The following is a 22,147-nucleotide window of genomic DNA, read 5'->3' on the forward strand; positions in this document are numbered from 1 at the left end:
ATTTAACATATTACAGTTTGCCACGATACAGCTGTCATATAACACAACTTATAATATCTGACTGTTACATTTGAATTTTTGTGCCTGATTATATAGCAAACATGGTGTGGTTATATCTCATGACTTTAAATTAATTTATCACTGACAGAATCAGAATGTTCGTGCATACTGTTTAGTTGTAACTTTTAATCCCTGATAAACATACTGTTAAAGCTGTTTCCTAATTATGTTTTATCAATGGTATCTCAAATGCGGAAAGGATATTTTCTTAACCTTATTCATGCGGTCACTGCAAGTTTGGATACTCTTTATTATCACCTGGATGTGTCTGTAAGAAAATGTAGCCCCACGTATCTTCCGTCATTACGTATCTGGCATCAGACACATGGCTAACTGTCTCTGGATTGCCATCTTCATTGAGACTGAAGAGGTGGTACAAGTTACAGGACGAATTAGACCTGTTCATCCCAGTGTCTTACATAATGGAGACTGTCTGTCCTCTGTTCTCCACTTGAGATAAGAAACCGCCTGCTTTTGATGTACAACAGTGACATTGCCACCGAAAGGGCTGCCAGTGTGCTTAACTTTATCATGTACCTTTGTTCCTGCTGCGTCAGTAGCCACAAGAATCGATATCATCAATGAAGAACCAAAGACAGCTGCCCGCATTGTGGACTCCAACCGACGTGTTCACAGCGATTTGCAGTCTGAATGTAACTTCATGTATTCTAAAAAAGTTCAGCGCGCCGTTGTGTACAGTTCTGTTCAAAGATAATGTTCTCTCTTTTGAAACATACATTTATCAATTCCTTGAACATGCCTAACTGCATACTTAAACCACTTTCAATCACACGCAAAGCTCACACCAATGGGGAAAAAAGCATTCTCATTTTTTTATGAATCACTAATCAGGTAAGACATGATTAGTTATTTGTACGATGTTATATTGGCCAGACTGGGTTCACTCAGGAATATCTGACGAGGATGAACCTCCGAAATGATTCCGTTTTTATAAAAAGCATATTTTCTTTGACTGGATTGCCTTTTCAACCCCAAGGAATCTCAGGACAAAGTAGCAAGGTCTTTTTATCAGAGTACGCAGAATTCTAATCTCAGAATATAGAGAAGCTAGTCTGCATCATAAACTGTGAATTGATTGAAATGATAAGCTCTTATCATGTTTATTATAGTTCATATATTTGTCAAGATTTTCTTCACTTTGTTTTTTCTTACCTATCTGGTTTATTTCTTTCTGAATCTTTAATATTTTCTTTGCCTTTTTTATTGGGCATCGTTTAATGAATATATCATTCTCGCCTCATGTCTGATATAAAAAGACTCTGGGGTCTAGTGGTAGAGCCTTCGCCCGGGGAGTAGGAGGCTGGGGGTTCCATTCCTGGAAGCGTAATACCACAAGACGTTGAAAGATAGTATTTATTGTAACGCTGTCTGGCGCTGGGCATTGGGGAGGTTAAACAAGGTTGGCTCAGAGTCAGTATACTAATTAATGTAGTGATCCCTACATATAATGGTTGTTACCAGAGGACTTGTCAAATGGAACAACCACAAACGTTTTTTAGGGGCAGTCAGATAACAGCTGGCTTGGGCAGAATGGGTTGATTCCAATTCTGTTTATCCTTTGCTCTGTTTGTGAGTGAGTAAGAGTGTTTTTACGCCACGTTTAGCAATATTCCAGCAATATCACGGCAGGGCACAGGAATAGGCTTCACACATTGCGCACATGTGGGAATCAAACCCTCGCCTTCACGTGATGAGCGAACGTTTTAAACAGTAGGATACCCTTCCTCGCTTCAGTTAGTGCATTCTACTAATTACAACATCACGAACTGACTTAAACGACTCTGAAAGACATTCAACATGTTCAACTTCTCATATGGCTCATTTTGTTTTTGGCATATGCTTTGAAAGAATCGATAATTGTTTTAAAGTTCAAGAACCTGCTCGTAATATTTTGGTCAATATTTGAAAAAACTTACGAAGGTTTGTAGCAATATGAAGAGTCTTGGCAGCCACAAGTAGTAGAATTTACATCATGGGCTATCAAACCCCAGTCCCAGTCCACATTCTGTATCAACTTTTTCATCACAGAGGAACAGATGAGGAATAGATGATCCTCCGTAATTACGAGTTGCAAGTAGGTGATATGTATCCAGTTGCCTTTTGTCCAGTGTAAAATGTAGACAAATGTGGTAGGGTGGTGGGATGGGCCCGGTCCTATTATTCGGTTGGTCATGTCAGGCCCTGTGCATTTAATTTCATTTGCACAATGTTGCTAGTCATGAGCTATATTTCATGTTATTTTACTGGTCAATTTGAATTCAGGTGTTATTTGACTATTAGAACACTCTCATATTACCGTCTTGTTTGTGTAGATATTTAATTTAAACTTCTATCATTTGAAATTATAAAATCAAGAAATACTAGAACATTGCTATGTTTGCCTAGAGTTATAATGCCCAGAAGGCGGTGGCTCATGGGCCAATCCGGTGGAACATTTTCTTGATGCTTCTGCGTGAGTGTACCATCTTCATAACCTTGGCGTTGCCTGTCGGAGGCCCACGGGTGCATAACATCGTCCTTGTTGATACCCCATGGTGTGTGGGGAGCCAAATTGGTGAAACACAATCTCTACCAACACGAAAACCCCTATGAAACAATGTTTCAATGATTTCTAATGGTCAGAACATGATGACCTTTGTGGGAGTGATCATTTCCCGACCGTAATTGAATCTATCGTTTCTTGTAAGGACCCATCCATTACTAAGCTTAACAAGGCAGATTAATACATTACTATTGATGATCTCCACGATATAGGTATGCCTGATTTTATCACTCGCTTTCTACAACACTTAAAGTTCGAGTAGGCTCCACATTGTCTGCGATATATGATCAGGAAATAGGGGTCCCTCAGTGTAGTAGTTTATCAGTGACACTTTTTAGTTTAAAAAAAACAGTCTTGTTTAAGTTTTAAATGAAAATATTGATGGTTCGTTTTTTGTTGCTGATTTAAATGTTTCATGCCGTGGTGCAAATATGGATACCATTGAGAGACAGTTACAGCGTTGTCTCATCAAAATACAATAAAGATCCTTAGAAAACGGTTTTAGGTTTTCCAAAATTAAAACCTGTTTTGTTCATTTTTGCAACAAACGGAAACTACATAAAGACTTAGAATTGTCTTTAAATATAATATTCCGATAAGAAAAACCAAGGTTTTCGGTATTACCTTTAATACCTAATCACGTTAAATATCTTGGCTGCCCAGTCATGTTGGCATCAGTGGCAACTGTCGAAAAGATGCTTCGTCAAAAGCCGTTCTTAATTTAGTCAAATTCAAACTTACCGTATTCCGATCTTAAACCTTCCATCAGAGAATATGTGAATGTTCCCTGACCAGAAAGCTGGAATAAAAAGGTTTTGAATAAGCTCCATGCCATAAAGCCACTGATTGGAGGTCACACCCATTCTGTTCTATATCAACATGATGAAGTTGTATTACAGCGGTGTCGCATTGGCCATATATACTGAACCGAAAAAGAAACGTCACGCAAAGTTACATTGCATGAAAAGTTGTCATTTAAATATCTGGGTAATGTTTGTCAAAGTGTCTAAAATGTAACATTACCTTGTCTGGAAAAATAAAATTTGATGATAAAAAAAAACAAGCAGATGACAATAAAACCGATCGCCCAAACGCGTCATGGTAACGGCCATGGTAACCCAAGTTTGAGTCATTTGTTTATTAACAAATGATTCGATTAGACATTTTCTGGCCGCGAATAGCTGCAAGATTACAGATGCAGCATTAAGTAAAAATTACTCACTCCCTCACACCTCCCTCACAAACAATGTAAACAATTAAGCGTTGGCATGAACTTATCAGCAAGAAGCGAAACTGTATTGCAATGCTCAGTGAGAATTATTGAAAATATTTGTGCTGATATCCTCGTCCCTATATGCAATGTATAAGGACAATTATTATAAATTTTCTTATTTTGTCCCATCATTATGTTATGGTGATAAAAGCTGAGAAATGTGATTTTACATTCCGTTCTTTATGTCAGAGACTTCGACCATGATATCATTTACCTTGATCACCGTTGATATTAACTAAAATGTAGATGTACATACCAGAAAACTTATCTGTGTAGTGAAACAGGGTTAGGTTGTTATTATTTATAGGATGCCAACGTACCGTGCTATCTGTTCTTGTCAAATTGTTGCTGCAAATCCGTGTTATCAATGGAGACAATGTTGAACTACAACTTTCCCATGACCCTACTTGACAACCCAAGTAGGTGTAGCCAATAGTTGGTTTCATTTCACGTAATTTATTTATACCCACTTGAGTGTTCCACTTCTTTTGCATTAGGCTGTAAGATTTAATCACGGGTTTATACTCACCGTATGGAATAAGAAGTGGTGTCACAGATTTGTTGAGTACTGCCTTAGCAGTAGCAGCAGCCATTGTGTTACCAACGATCCCAACATGGCTAGGTAACCAACAAAAGACGATGTCGTATTGGCCAGTAGCAAGATCATTAAACTATACAACCATTTCTATTGTTGTGTGGAAGGCATGTTTTTAATAGCTTGAATGCAAGAAAGAGAGTCTGACAAAATAATGAACTGTTTATGTTTACTTTGGCTGTGGATGCATTTGCTTCTGCTGTGAAAATAGAACATTTATCTGGTAATCTGGTTGAGATAGTTCTGATTCCCATGACGGTAGCCTGGCAACAGCGTCAACATCCATCGGTGAATATAGATTTATGAGTATCATACATGCTTCGTAATTCATTATATTGCTGTTGATAAATTAGTTGATTTGTGTCGGATTTCTTTAGTTTACTTAATGTTAGGTCCACCTCTGGCTTCACTATGGTGGAGAAGTGAACAGCCGAGTGGGGGCTATAATTTCAAGATTGATTTGGGCAGCAGAAACATCAGATTGATTTCTTATTCCAAGTGGTGGATTAAGAGATGTCTTTTTATTGTAGAGATTTTTGTACACAGGATTAAAAACACAGTCATATGCTGGATTGGATTTAGTAGAACATAATTTCGATATATACTGTAAAGATAATTTAATGCGTCGGTGTTTAAGGGATGGCTTATCAGCCTCCACATACAAACTGTGAATAGGTGAAGTTCGGAAGGCTCCAAGACAAAGCCTCAGGCCTTGGTGATGAATGGTGTCTAATAATTCTAAATTGCTCTTACAAGCCCCACTATAGATGATGGAGCCGTAATCAAGTTTAGAGCGTATAAGAGCTCTGTATAGTTGAAGGAGGGTTTTCTGATCCCCTCCCCATTTGGAATTAGAGACAACTTTTTACAAATCTAGGGCTTTCGGAAATTTATTATTTTAGTATTTTATATGTGGTAAAAAGGTTAAATGATGATCGAAAATTATACCAAAAAATGTCGCTTCTTTTATAACTTTAATGGGGTGTTATCTAATATTAGTTCTGGGTCTTTGTGAAGTTTATATCTTCTGCAAAAATGAACACAGTAAGTTTTGGATTTTTGAAAATTTAAAGCCATTTTCTAAACACCATTTCTGGATTTTATTTAAACACAATTGCATTTGCCTCCCAATCGTATGCATGTTCTTACCACGGCAAAAAACATTAAAGTCATCCACAAACAACGATCCATCAATTGAATCGTTTTTTTCCTTTGCTAAACTGTTGATTTTAATGCTAAACAAAGTGACAGACAAAGTACTGCCTTGTGGGACACCCTGAACCTGATTATAATCAGACAGGTCAGAACCCACGTGGACTTGAAATAGGTCTGTCAGTTAAAAACTTGGATATAAATTGAGGCAAACGGCCTAGGAATCATGTAAATCTTTTAAAATACCGTGCTTCCATGTAGTGTCATATGCTTTCTCGAGATAACAAAAGATAGACACTGCATGTTGTTTGACTCCAATCGAACTAAATGGTCAATGGTACTGTGATTTTTACGAAATACACATTGAATATTTGTGATTAAATTATTTGATTCTAAGTACCAAGTTCATCTATTATTGACCATGGGTTTCATGGTTTTGCAAACGCAGCTAGTCAATGAAACGGGTCGATAATTGGAAGGATCAGTATGATCATTCTCCTGACGTCCAGATTTTATCAAATATTATCACAAAGGTTTCTGAACAGTATTGCGGTAAATGTTTTAAGAGTTGATAGTGTATATTATCAGACCCTGCAGCAGTATCATGAGCCTGCCCAAGTGCAGTTTGGAGCTCATGAATGGAAAAGACCTTATTGTAATCTTCCTCGTTATCTGAATTAAAATGTAAAGCTTTCTTTTCCTGCAACTTTTTGTATTTTTTAAATTGAGGGGCATAATGTTTAGCAAGAGTTTCACCAAGTTTATTTGCAATATCTGATGTATCAGTTAATAAGTGATCCCCATCTTTGAGATGATGGATGCTTGATTTAGAACCTTTATTTACCTTTTACTTTCTGAATCATGTTCCATACCTTGGACATAGGACATACATAATTTTGCCAAGATTGACGTTTGTTTTGTTTGAAGGTGCGCCGTGTTTTAGCATTTTGGACCATTTGGGGATTATGGACCATTGGATGGCGTCGGAAATATCGTTCAGCTTTTGTCCGTGCCTTCCTAGCTTGTTTGCAATCATTGTTGAACCATGGTTTACGTTTGTAAGGATTTGAGACGACTTCGGATTACATTCATCAACTATGTTAGCAAGTTCATCAGAGAACAGTTGTATAGAGTCGGGAACATCGATAAAAACTTCAGGTGTTACTTTGTTAGAACAAAGGACTTCATAAAATGCCCAGTAGGCTTTAGTAAAATTCCAACGTGAAGATGGAGGAACATCAAAACGTGTGACAGATTTTAAAATGGTAGGAAAATGGTCACTTCCACAGAGGTCATCGTAAGTGCCAGTTGCTGGATGAAGAGACGTGTGAGAACCATCATTAAAAAGGCATAAATCATTATTTAAGAAAAAATCCTCCGGTAATTTTCCTTTAGTGTTGGTGACATTACAACCCCAAAGTGGGTTATGACCATTCAAATCAAATCATGATGACACATGGTTTGGGGAGCTGGTCAGACAGTGCCTGAAGATCATATTGTTGAAGAGAACAGGATGGTGGTACATATAACGAACACAAAGCAAAACACTATTCAATGTTACATGTACTGCAACAGCCTGAAGAGGGGTATTGAGAGGAACAGGACTATGGAGAATGCCCTGCCTCACCATAACAGAAGATCCTCCAGTTGCTTTATCGCCTGGTGGGGAAAAGCAATGGTAGGAATCATATTGTCGTAAAACGAAATTATCTGTAGGTTTAAGGAACGTTTCTTACAAGCAAAATGCCGATGGTTTAAAATCTTGAATTACGAGCTGAAGATCATTAGAATGGGTCCGAAGTCCTCTACAGTTTCATTGTATTCAAGAGAGGGAGCAACTTATGGAGGTTCAATTGGAGAATGCGAGCGGGGGGAATGTCCTCTATGCTGTAATGACAGCGATGGAGTGACCTCCATGTCTAGAGGTTCAAAGGGGTTATGAACCTCTAAGGGATCTATCATTGAAGCAGGTACCTCGATGTGCTTAAGGCCCTTTGCTTCTTTCCTTTTTTATTGTTTTCTTTTTATTTAAACGAACATTTGTTGTTTGTTTAGACTGGGATTCTGGCACAGGTTCAGATTCTGGATCAGGGTCTGGACGGAGGTCTGCTGGCTGAGACTGAGAGGTAGATGGTATATCAGTCTGAGTTTCAGTTGTTGATACGGTCATCTCAAGTGGGAACAGCATTGTTTGTTGGTCTTTGACCCAGCTAATTGCTGTCTGACATGCACTATTTACCTTTTGGATACAAGAAGAGACTGCGACAGAGTATGGTTTCGAAAATGAATTAGTTGGAGCCTGGTCTGCTACCAATATCTTGGCATCAGAGAAAGAAATATTATTTGATTTTAACAATTTTTTATTGTCCCTCAAATGTTGGACTTGGAATATGACATGTGGTCACCATTGCAGTTTGCACACATGATGGCATTGGTACAATCGGTGTTATCATGTTTACCAATACAGCGGGAGCAAATTGGAGAGGAGGTACAAGACTTGTCCAAAACGTTGACACTTGAAACAAAGGACGGGAGTTGGTATATACATATCCACCCCAATGCTAAAATATCCAGCTTTGATGTTTGTTGGAAGTTTTGAAAGTGCAAAAGTGAAAAGATAAGTGTTAGTTTTTACTACTCTGCTATTATCTTTTCTGTTGAATCGTTTGACCGATGACACCCCTTGTGATTTCAGTTCCATCGCAATCTCCTCTTCAGACAAGTCAGAGAGACATTTATGCCTCGGCATGAATTTAGTGACTTGTGTTCTGAGACAACTATCTCAGTATCTGCAAAATGATGTGCCTTGAGCAGATGTAGAGACTGTTGTCTCTTGGCACATTCTATTAGTAGAGAATCCGACCGTAAAAGAGGGACGTTCTTAACATCACCACATTTACCTTGAACTGCTTTTGAAACAACAAAAGGGTGCATCTTGAGTGGCAGGCCATTAACACCTTCCACAACCAGAAATCGAGGCCATGAATCTACATTAGTAACACAAGTTTCATCATCAGAAGATGAAACTGTATCTGTGTCAACGTGCCTTCTCTTATTTTTGTAACGAGAACCAGTGATTTGTGGGGAAGCCATGATGAAAGAAAACACATTCGACAACCCTGCTCCCCACCCGCCATGGAGTGTCAACAAGGACAGTGTTGCAGTAGAAGCCAACTACATACACTGGGGCTACAGGGGTGCTATTCTCAAGCAATACCAACACATGTACAGGTAGCTAATAATGTCAAACAGAAAAAAGTCTAGTTGGTTCTACCCTATACAATTATCTGAAGACAATCATAACATGGAGGTCAATAATGCCAGATTGGCCCATGAGCCACAGCCTTCTGGCATAGGACTCAAGGCAAAGTTGTAATATGTGCAGAATGCGATAATATGCCATATTTACTGCATGATATACTTATTTAATCAAAATTGACATTGACCATGCACAGGGCACAGCATGACCAGCCGATTGATAGAACCGGGCCCATTCTACCACCCGTCTTGGTGAAGTAAGGGTCAAAGTGGTGTGTTGGGCGAAAGGAACACCTGTTCCTAGCTCCAGTGCCCTCAACCACCTGAATCCCGTCCTCCACCGACACAGGGGCGCAACCCACGGCAAACAGGTTGCCCAATTTAGTCGCCTTTTACGACCATCAATGGGGAGCTGTGGACATATTCTACCCCGGGTCCACACGGGGCAATAGCTATTAGCGTTACCCAGCACTCACCACAGGGAGGTTGCTCTTCACGAGTGCCTGATGATGCCTGCTGTGGCTGAACATGGTGAGAGAAACTACTGCTGCTTCATGTCAATCCGGGGCGGTCGGGTAGCCTAGTGGTTAAAGCGTTCGCTCGTCACGCCGAAGACCGGGATTCGATTCCCGACATGGGTACAATGTGTGAATGTGTGAATCCCATTTCTGGTGTCCCCTGCCGTGAAATTACTGGAATATTGCTAAAAGTGGCGTAAAAGCACTCACTCACTCACTCACTCACTCACTCACTCACTCACTCACTCACTCACTCACTCACTCACTCACTCACTCACTCACTCACTCACTCACTCACTCACTCACTCACTCACTCACTCACTCACTCACTCACTCGCAGCTAGCAGTCTCAGTATGTTATATCAAATGCGACTTCTATCGGCCGAGTCATATTCATATTAATTAAAGTCAATGTGTTTTTATGATTCAGTGCAGCTCCTTTACACATAAAGTTTCGATGAAGTATTTTCATGGTGGCTCTCTATGATGGCTTGTATAGAAATAGATTATAATTTAGCAAATTGATCGGAGTGAATGTCAAGTGTTTTGCGACAAGTAATATTGGTTAAAATGGCAGAATAAATTTACTTACAAGGAATATAAAACACGATTTGTAGATGGCCAGAGAACCTTACAAATACATCATGAGAACACGGAAGTGCATCACATTAAGGTAAAAATCTCTTTGCTAAAGAGGTATTTGGTGATATTTCGAAATGCAGCGAATTTTACATGAAATGACTCAGCAAATAAACTACCGTGTCTTTATTTGCATGAAACGCTGACGGTTGTGTTTATGCTTTCTGGTAAATTAATTAATACTCCTAATACATGACATGGCCCCCTACTACTTGATATTTACTTTTACTCTAACCCTTCACCTAGACTTCGTCACCTGTCTCTCTTGTGTGTCTGGAGGTGAAAGCAAAGCTGATATACCACACTGACGTTTGAGAATGAACTTTACCTTCAAGTAGTATGTGTTAACTTTTTCACATACAGCGTATTTGACCTGAACTCTAAAAACATAATGAAGGAATGCAGAGACGTTAATTTGGACAGTGGAGTCGACAAATCAAATAAATTCCGTTTAATCGAAAATACAAAACTGCCTGTGGAGATACCAAATGTATTTTCCCTGGTTTCTGTTTTGATTCAGAAATGGTATAATTAGCTGGCATTATTTACTCTCACTCTAACACTTTGCCCGGGCTCTATAAATCTTGGATGCATTAATGTTTAATGATCAAATTGAGGGGGGGGGGGGGGGGGGCACGGGTGGCCCCGTCGTCTAAGGCGCCGCGATTCGCTGTCCAGAGTTGCGTCCCTTGGGCACGCCAGAAACCTATGATTGTGGGTTCGAATCCCGGTTCGCCCCGATTATGTTTCTAGGTTTATCAGCTCGTGGGTTTCACCGAAGTGGTAAACGTCTTAGACCTGCATCACTTCGGGCTTTCCTCCCACATTAAGCTGACACGTCGTGATATAACTGGAATACTGTTAAAAGCGGCGTTAAACCCAACTCACTCACTCACTAGTAAGTAGTAGGAAAGAACGAAGTGATGCGGATCTGAGACGCTCGCCGCTAGATTGACACTAAATCAACCACTGTTCAAAACAAGAGGCATATTCAGTGTTTATGCGAATTCTGGTAGCTTATATCAGGAAGTCAGACAGTTTCATTGAAACAAGTCATAATTGTTATGCTTATTATGCTATGCACATGCGAGCATGTGTCGAAAATACAGTATTAGAAATAAACATTGTATTTAGCAAGCCTTAGCGAATTCAATACATAGTGTTTATTTCTAATGCGAGATATTTACCTTCCCAAAACACACACAAAGGTCATAACCTCTTTTTCATTTGATGTCATTCTTAATTTCTGCCTTTCAAAACCTGATCTCATTTCTCAGAAACGGTACCGAAACAGTTTCCTGGAATGTGCATATTCATTCATATAACGTCAGGAAGTCAGCGATCTGTGAGTCGGACAGTGACCACAGTCAATATTGTTCCAACTGGAACCAGTTTTTAGACAGTGGTGTGACTACTTTTAGGCAAATTGCACATGGTGTCTCTACTTTCCTCGGGGGCACGGGTGGCCCAGTCGTCTAAGGCGCCGCAATTCGCTGTGCGGAGTTGCGTCCCTTGGGCACGCCAGAAACCTATGATTGCGAGTTCGAATCCAGGTTCACCCCGATTATGTTTCTAGGTTTGTCAACACCATACCCGTGCTCGTGGGTTTCACCGAAGTGGTAAACGTCTAAGACCTGCATCACTTCGGGCTTTCCTCCCACATTAAGCTGACACGCCGTGATATAACTGGAATACTGTTAAAAGCGGCGTTAAACCCAACTCACTCACTCACTCACTCTACTCTCCTCTTGCGGCAATTCCCCTGCTAGAGGATATGTCCTTTATCAAAGGAAATCTCATCCATGAAACGTCCCGTTTATGGAGGTATAAACACAAACACCTATGTGCACCTTTTCTGAATAAGCCTAGGTATAATACGGATGTGCGCTTAGTATACACACCGGTATATATATCAATATCCGTTTATATATCAATAAACGCAAAACATATATAAGACAATTCTTATAAATAACAACTCCACAGACTACTTATGTAATCATTAATACTGTAATCAGCGACATCGTTCAGTGCATTAATGCAACACAAGCCACGCCCATTCAGCAAACATCAATTCGTTAGTAGGCGGGGCCTGATCATATTTCGGTTTATGGAAATATAAAAGGCCCCCGGAAATACTTGCGAACACCTGGTATTATCAGTATTGATAGTGATTCATAAAGACATTCTCATGATATATTCAGAATCTTTCTTCATCCCACTTTTGAATAAAGCAACTTAAATCTCTAAAGACTAAAATTTATCCCAAATATTGTCCAAATACGTTATTATGAGCCGGAGGTATGTTAAATAGCTAAAGTTACTGTTCAGTCTTAACCGCCATCTGAAAACATGTAAAAAAATGACAGCAAATTACCATGTCTATGGAATCAGGGTGGTCCTTATTAGAAAACTGCACGAATATGTATTGTCACGCCACATTCACTTCTCAAAATGTACATTGAAAACACAGTATCTGTACCGCCATGGCAATGTTAAACACGAAGGTGCTATCAAAGATACTATGTTTTAGCGACATTGGTTGAGGTCAATGCAGATATATGTGAGGGGATTTTCGATCTGAATTGTACAAGCACTGGTAATTGCCTTTGCACTAAGTATGGTGTTGTATGTGTCAAACGTTGTTCTGTCCCATCGTTATAGTTTACTTTATTCTCATATCTATGACAGGTATTGAAAGTGTGCAGTACAACTCCTTCGTACGCTTGAAAGGGACACCTGTAAGCAAATTAAGCCTTGTAAGGTTTAGTTCAACACAACATATCACTATCGGGACGTCACTTTGCTCATGGGGGTACGGGTGGCCAAGTCGTCTAAGGCGCCGCGATTCGCTGTGCAGAGTTGCGTCCCTTTGGCACGCCAGAAACCTATGATTATGGTTTCGAATCCCGGTTCGCCCCGATTATGTTTCTAGGTTTGTCAGCACCATACCCGTGCTCGTGGGTTTCACCGAAGTGGTAGACGTCTGAGACCTGCATCACTTCGGGCTTTCCTCCCACATTAAGCTGACACGCCGCGATATAACTGGAATACTATTAAAAGCAGCGTAAAACCCAGCTCACTCACTCACTCACTCACTCACGAACAGCTGTAGGTTCTTCATTACAAATCGTTGATCCAAGCAGCATCCTGCTAAACTTTCCGCAGTTCTAATGCATGATACAGAGCTCTTTACGTTTCGTTGGATCCTAAAATGGATGTTTTATCAGTCGCTATGTTGACGGGGTTTGCAAGGTTTGCAAGGAATGAAGCCCTGAACTAGAACATATATTTCATCTCTTTGTCAGTTTTCTCATGAAAATATTATTTAATCAACAATATCAGCTTAATAGGAAACATAATGTAATATACAGAATATTGTTTAGCTTATAATGATTATACACATGAACATAATTAATTGTTAATTTCAATACGTAATATGATCTAAATATACGGATTAGAAAATTATCATTAATTAGAATAATAAACGACATGTAAAGTAATGTACATAAAGTAGACAGTGAATCTATTGCCCGTAGCGAATGCTCCTATCGCAATGGCAACCGAAGCTATAAAAAGTAAACGATCGTGTCAAAATTGATGGTCAGCTGAATGGAAGGGTACTGTCGGTTGTTTAGTCTGTCATACAGATCCTGAAACAGCCAATATCAAATACAGCCCATGCAACTCTATAATGTTTGGCAGGTCTATATTACTGTAGTAGTCTGGTTGCCATAGCAGTGTGACTAGTCTGGTTGGTTTACACCGACACTGTACAAATCTGATTGAATAATGCCACAGCAGTGTGACTAATCTGGTTGGTTTACACCGACACTGTACAAATCTGATTGAATAAGGCCATAGCAGTGTGACTAGTCTGGTTGGTTTACACCGACACTGTACAAATCTGATTGAATAATGCCATAGCAGTGTGACTAGTCTGGCTGGTTTACACCGACACTGTACAAATCTGAATGAATAATGCCATAGCAGTGTGACTAGTCTGGCTGGTTTACACCGATACTGTACAAATCTGAATGAATAATGCCACAGCAGTGTGACTAGTCTGGTTGGTTTACACCGACACTGTACAAATCTGATTGAATAATGCCATAGCAGTGTGACTAGTCTGGCTGGTTTACACCGACACTGTACAAATCTGAATGAATAATGCCACAGCAGTGTGACTAGTCTGCTTGGTTTACACCGACACTGTACAAATCTGAAAGAATAATGCCACAGATCTGTCATGGACATTCGGAGACGCATCAAAGCAGCTCACTGAAATCGGAGCTATACAACACGAAGCAAAAAACAAGCTCCAAAAGCCCTGCATCATCATGGGCGATTTAAATTGGCATAACCAACTATGGGTACGTACACGTACCAACAATACAAGGGAAGTTATTGAAGAGCTAATGTCTGATAATAGTTTGTGTCTCTGAAATGACGATTCAAGCACCTATTTAGATTCTGCCACTGGAACCTTTTTAGCACTTGATCTGTCCCTCACTGATTCATCTGTTCACAATGACTTTGAATGGTCTGTGCATGATAACCTTTGTGGGAGTGATCACTTCCCTATACTGTCCTAAAGGCTATAAAACCAGATGATAATCCCTCTTCTTCACGGTCGAATTTAACAAAGGCCAACTGGACTTTGTATAAAATATTATTTGCTAAAGATTTGAAACCTGACAATTTCAGAAATGTCCTAGATCCTATCCAGTTGTTTTAGGGTCAACTAAATAGTGTTGCAGACCTAACAATTCCTAAGTACTCTGCAAATGTTAGTAAAACGTGGCTTACCAATGAATGCAAACATGCAAGAAGATATATGAAGAAAGCAGAAAAATACTTCTGCAAACATCCTACAGTTCATAACCTAATAACCTAATGTTAGACTTACTGGTGCCAAAACACGACGAGCTCATTAACAAAATAAGCACCAATCTTGGAGAGTTATGTCTCAAAAAGTTATTCACGCACGCCCATGTCCAAGGTGCGGAACATGGTTAAAAAATAACAAGCAAAGGTTCAAAATCTTCTGTTAACCATCTCACTGATGTTGACACATTAGAAACTGACAACTCTGACATTGCAAAAAACTTGGCGACATTCTTGCCAAACATTCTTCATCGACAAATGAAATCCCTGAGTTTCAGAGATATCAGAAACAACAGGAAAAGCAAAAGGTTATTTTTTATTTTAATAATGGTGAAGATTACAATGAAGTATTTTCATTGCTTGAGCTACATACCGCTCTTGAGCAAGCTCATTTTATTGCCTGAATCATGTCTTGAGAAATGTTCAGATATTTTTTACCAAATATGGATTTCAGTGAATTTTCTTTCTTCGTGGCATAATGCCATTGTAGACCCCATACCAAAACCTGGCCGGGATCATACAGATCCCTCTAATTACCGCCCTATCTCTTTAACCAGTTAAGTTTAAGTCCCTTTATTTAGTGTTACAATAATTAGTCTTCCAAAGGTAAGATTGATCCTGTAGATGGATCACTTTTCGAGGATGATTTTAATATTTCTTGCCATGGTGAAAATATGCATACCTTAGAGAGGCAGTTACAAATCGGCCTCAATAAAATTCACCAGTGGTCCCTGGAAAATGGGTTGTAATTTTCTAAATCAAAAGCCAATTGTGTATATTTCTGCAGAAAATATAAGCCGCATACGGACCCTGAGCTATTTTTGAATGTCACATCCACCAAAGTGGTAAAGGAGGCCAAGTTCTTGGGACTTATTTTTTTACCGCATATAAAATACCTTAAAGCGATTGTCTGAAGGCACTCGATTTGTTGAAATTAGTTTATAATTCACAGTGGGGAGGGGTTTAGAGAGCCCTCTTACACTTGTACAGGTCGCTGATCCATTCCAAACTAGATAACGGCTCCATAATCCATGGTGGAGCATGTAAAAATAATTTACGAAAACTAGAAGCTATACATCATCAGAGCCTTTAGAACTTCTTTTCAAAGTATATATGTAGAAGCAGATGACCCATCAGTTAAACAATGCCGTCTGAAATTATCCTTACAATACATCACTAAATTGTATTCCAGCTATTGAATCCGCAATCAATCCTCTCTGCGAAGATCTTTACAAGAAGAATTCAACTCTTGGAATAAGAACCAAACTGTCATTTCCGCTGCTAAAATTGATTTTCAAGAATAGCTCCCATTCAACTTCAATCATCGACTCCTTGGCACATGGTAAAGTCAAATGTCGACCTAACATTAAATAAATATTAAATCAGACACGAACCCACTAATTTATTAACAAGAATACAATCAATTAAGAAACACTTATGACACTTATAAATCTATATTTGTAGATGAATCCAAGGATGGTGGCGCAGTTGATATTGCCACTGTAATTGGATCCAGAACAAGATCTTCACGATTGCGAGAAAACAGTTCCATGTTCACAGCAGAAGCAAACGCCGCTTCTGCTGCAAAAGCATCACTTAACAAATAATGTGACACCACTTATTATCCCAAACACTGATTATAAACCTGTAATTAGATGTTACATTCGAAATCTGATCAGAAAAAAGTGTGACATCCAAGATATCAATAAATTACATGAAATTGAAATGATAACTGTTAAATTACATCAAGTTGTTGAGTATGTGCATGCTTTCTGCTATTCATGGCATGGAAAATAAACACTGACCAATATTTAATTGTGACAGTATTTTTTATCTTCATTAGTAAATATAATTTAAACAAGTAAGGATCATTGAAAGAAATAATCATATATAAATGCCAATGAAACTGTTCTTAGCTTGGTAAACAGTCTTATTAATATGCACAGACCATGACAATCTGTTAGTAAAATAGACACCAAGGTATTTACCAAAAGTAACGACATCTAGACGTTACCTTCTGTAAAATCATTTTCTCTTCTTGATAATATGCCACTGCGTTTAACTACGACCACTTTTGTTTTGATACCATACACATAGTTCCAATATTTGTTTTTCAAGAAGAAATAACTTTATTGTTGCAGGGTGTATATGTATACCATTTGTACCATTTGCCTGGTTCTGCCCTTCTAATTCACTTATAACGAAAAGAGAAAAGGACTTATAATACATCCTTGGCGAACCCCAATATCACAAGCAACGTATACAGTATTGTTATTGCGCACACAAACATTTACATTATGGTAGATACAGCACAATAACTTGCCCATTTTGACACAAAGTCCATGCGTTTACAATAGCTCCGAGGGTTAATCTCTTATGAACAGAGTCAAATGCTTTCGACAAATCTACAAATTCGGCATACGATTTGCCTCTAGACTGTTATATGTAGTCGAACACAATAGGGAAGGTTCGCCCCGATCCATGGCTGTGTCCATGGAACTTAAGGGACTTCCAGACCATGGGTCATCATCAAGGTCGTTCTCCAAGCCTTAAAATATACCTGCCCAACATTTAACAGTGGAACAGCTGGTGCGCTCATCCCCATACACTTGTAAAAAGCGGTCATGAATTTCGTGGAGAGTGCTTTTCTCTGAAGTCAAAAACATGATGACTGCTCGGTACTCAGTTCTTTTTCATTTCTTTGTCAATTTGGACCCCTATCCCGTTCAATTGGCTGTCACTAATACACAAACGGGCTCAACAGACCAAATACATTTGCAATGAACTACTAAAACAATGTACTACATTGACTAGTTCACTTTGTTGTGGCCCATAGTGGAAAGTAAGTCAACTTTTTGGTCAGCCCTCGAACGTATACATTAAGCAAGTTGTGACAAGATTGGCGTTATAACATTAAGCAAGAGTTGGTGGACATGATATTGTTATTATAGGAGTCTGTAATATTCCTTGTCATGATATATTAACATTGTTAAGAATAGCGCCAATTCCACTTATAGGATTTATTGGCGACACAAACGTGTTGTCCGTTTTTCTCCGGCATCTCTTGGTGTACTTCAGGATGTGCCCATACACAACCCGTGAATTGATTATGACAATATCTCAGTTATCGTTTTTAATCAATCGAGCATATATTCGCTTAAAACATTACGTGAATCAATACTTTAAAAGCTTCAAGGGTATGTGTAGGTATTTAAGATCCACCATAACACATTTGGAGACCATTACAACAACAGCAGCAGCAACAACAGTGCAATACATAACAAGCGTTTCCAAGCATGGTTTCCATAGCAACGATGTCAAAACGCCACACGATAATGCTGCATAGCCATTAGTATAAAAACTTCAAGTTCAAGTCAAATACGACTTGATGCAGTTATCCTGCTGTGGTGTTTGTGTCCTGCCGCATTCCACCAGTTGATACCGGTTTAAACTGGATCACGATGAAAACATAGGTGAGGAGGGTCCCGATGATCTGTGTCAACAAAAAAGCAGGGTAATGCAAGTACAATTGGTTAATGGGCTGTAGTGAAGTTATATATATTCATATATTCTGTTATCGGTCTCAGCGAAGTCTTGAGATGAATAAATGTATTCAACATACCGTTAGGATCGTGTCCTTCGTGATGGTCATTAGGCCTAAAGCACTGATTCCGATCTGACGTTGTGACAACTTGTTTGCGAACAATGTGACCTGGGTGTACAGTTCGTGAGAAAAAGAAACTATTGATAAGACACAATAAAAATTAAATAACATATTTAGTGTTTAATAATAATAACAACTTAATAATATAAATGTTCCAATATTATTTTTTGTTTATCATAATTGACATCATTTAACAACATTTATAAAATGAGATGTCTTCAGGAATATTTATCATGTTTAAGATGCTTGATGACATTTATCAAATTTAACATATATATCATGTAGGGTGCTTCATTAAAATCTATTAATATTTTTATCAAATATGATTATGTGTCCCAATGGGGTTAATGTGGCAGTGTGCATCCCACGTATCAAAGTTATCTTAGAGTGCATGAGTGAGTGGATTTTACTGGTATTAAATAGTCCTGTCTAAACGGAAGAGATTCCATGGAGCGTGAAAGGCAAAATATCGGTGGAAATTATATTAACGGATCCCTGAAAATCAGTGATGACACCAGGTGTCGAGAAAAGAGTAAGCATTTACTGCCATTCTTGCAATTTGCATGACAAAGTATGTATTTGTTGCCTGACACAGCACAGCAGCACCCCTGTCATGACTGGGTAGGTTTTTTTTGGCGAGCATTGAGATATGAAGCGAAAAATAGATGTGATAACTGTGTGAAACCGAACTACCACCATAACGAATCAGATCAGGGCCCACTTGCGCAAAGCGATCTTAGCGCTAAGATGATCGTAACTCCCATACTTTAGCATAGGCTTACAATAGTCTTAGCGCTAAGATCGCTTTGTGCAAGTTGGCCAAGGTCTCAGTAGGTCTTGATGAGGGTGGCGGTTTAGGGCTAGCATAGTCACTAACCATCAGTTTCAAACATTAGGAGTTTCCTGCGAACTGGAAGACACGGTTTGCAGTGCAAGTTAGAAATGAAAACTCGAAACATGAAATGTGTGAAAGTATTATTGTGTGTTACAGAAGTATGTGAGTGAGTGAGTGAAGAAGGCAGTTGTTCTGGTAGGCCTAAAGCCATCTCGGTGAGAGTTGCTTAACGTTTGATGTTCATTCGGATATTAATATAATTATAGTAAATATTTATATACCACACTTTGCCGGATTTGCTCAAATGCGGTGTATCTGTTCCCTGACCAGTGGATCCATTTGCATTTAAATCCGTAAAAGACATTTACCTATTTAGCCAATGTAGGGATTGCAATGACAACATACACATATGCATGCGCGCACGTGTTGATTGTTACGCCGCCCTCAGCAATATTCCAGCTATATGACGGCGGTCTGTAAATAATCGAGTCTGGACCATACAATCCAGTGATTGACATCATGAGAATCGATCTACGCAATTGGGATGCGATGTCAACCAAGTCAGCAAGCCTGACCACCCGACCCCGTTAGTCGCCTCTTACGACAAGCATATTCACAATGGGTGAATTGGTTTTCATGGGTAAGCGCACACACACATGCAGAGTAACTACAAGAACTTATATTAATTATGTATTACGTGGCATAGATCATATTTCCTAACCGTTGTTATATGCCACATTGCCGTGCGTAGAACACTCTTAAGGTTTCAAAATATGCAATTACAATTTTAACATATATATTCCAGATGAGGTTGAAATGTTGTCTCTAAATGAATCTTTATAATGTTTTCTTACCAGTGCAATCACTCTATCTGGCATCTTTCTTCCCGCCAAGTCCTGCAGAATGTTCAGAGGTCGGTGGGCCTGTATACAAACATTCCAGTTTCAAAACTAATACTAGTTCACAAATGATTAGTTGGTTTGTTTGTTGTTTAACGCCGCACTCAGCAATATTCCAGCCATATCTGTAAATAATCGAATCTGGACCAGACAATCCAATGATTTACATCATGAACATCAATCCACACAATTGGGATCGATGACATGCATCAACCAAGTCAGCGAGCCTGACCAACCGATCCCGTTAGTCGCCTTTTAGGACAAGCATAGTCGCCTTTTACGGCAAGCATGGGTAGCCGAAAACTTATTCTACCCCGGATCTTCACGGGTCAGTTTATAAATGAAACATTTAGTCTGATAAAAAATCGGATTATATAATACAGTAGTCGAACGATGCCATCAGTGGTCCCTAGGTAGCCCATTAGTTGTAATCTTTCTGTCGTTATGCTTAAAGTTGCAGTGACACATGAAACAATGAATTAATCAAACATCGTATATATCCCAATGTGTAATATCTGTGCTTGTGTCTACATGCGTAACTTGTTCCTGTATATGGGACGGAGGCCTTTTGTACAAAAACCTGCTTTTGGAAACAAAACAATATCCATCCCCGTTTGTGATCCCAAAGGAATTATTCATAATGCATATATTCGTATTGAGACATTTTAGAATCACGATATACACTTTATTGGGGTACGCCACATCAATGAGTGAGTGAGTGAGTTAAAATTTAACGTCGCATCGGCATTATTTCAGCCATATAGCGACGAGACCAAGTTAATATATTCAGAATCTTGTAATGTATGTAAAGTAATATTTAAAAACAATTTATAAAGCATATTTGAGCATATCAATATCATGTATACAGTTTTAAAACACGGGCTATACCATTCTCAGTGAAATCGACCAGGATGATACTGTGTCCAAGGAAACGAATCATAGAACCTTTTGTATCCATACACACATTCCATACTTATATTTTATTCAGAATGTGTAAATTTCTGTCTAAATGGGTTTTAACGTACAATTCCACAATAACATTCTAACACTCACCGCTTCGTGCAGCCTGACACCCAGATAGGTGACAGTAATGAGGCACAGAATGGAAATGTACACAGCAAATGCAGCAAAACCAATGTTCAATGAGGGGACATCGTTGATAAGCATGTACAGGCAGAAACACACACTGAGGAAGGAGCTGAGATAGGCAGCACCCACGTGTATAGATATGAAGGAGCACACATATTCCACCAAGCCTGTCAGTGTTGCATGGTATTCGCGAATGTCCTCAATATCCTCTTCTTCGAAGGATCCTTCAGACGCCCGTAACAGTCTCATCGTGCAAACATCATATTCATAGGTGAGAAGGAGGGAGATGGACAAGAACAGAAGCAATAACAAATGGTATATCAGAATGCTACAGCCATCATATATCGCATTCAAGATAAGTAAAGGCCAATATAAGTCACTGGATGTCTCATGCATCATGCTGAAGGTGATTCCACTGGCCACACAGATGAAAGCCACGAGGATTATTAAACATATACATGCTCTCTTTACCCTCTTCCTCAATGTAGTGTTTGGAACACAACTGTTAAATTTCAACCGTGCTTCATGAAGACGTTCGCAGAATATGCGTAGCTTGCTGTGGATGTTGGTACTGAGACCCCAAAAGGTTATTGATAACAGAATTACAATGTGATTTGAAATGGCGAAACCTGTGTCCGTGAACGATTTAGCTTCCGAATACGATGTTGCTATCAGGATAAATTCTAGAATGAAAACTATGCACACCAAACTTGAATAT

The 22,147-nt window shown here is 39.0% G+C and overlaps 1 pseudogene; it reads right to left on the bottom strand.

Annotated features, from left to right (window-relative positions):
* Window positions 1-18,291: 18,291 nt before the first annotated feature.
* Window positions 18,292-21,828, bottom strand: LOC139456034 (uncharacterized; annotated as a pseudogene).
* Window positions 21,829-22,147: the final 319 nt, after the last annotated feature.

Source organism: Haliotis cracherodii, unplaced genomic scaffold (genome assembly GCF_022045235.1).
Source record: "Haliotis cracherodii isolate W230 unplaced genomic scaffold, xgHalCrac1.p SCAF_11, whole genome shotgun sequence".
In the NCBI taxonomy this organism is placed as follows: Eukaryota; Metazoa; Mollusca; class Gastropoda; order Lepetellida; family Haliotidae; genus Haliotis; species Haliotis cracherodii.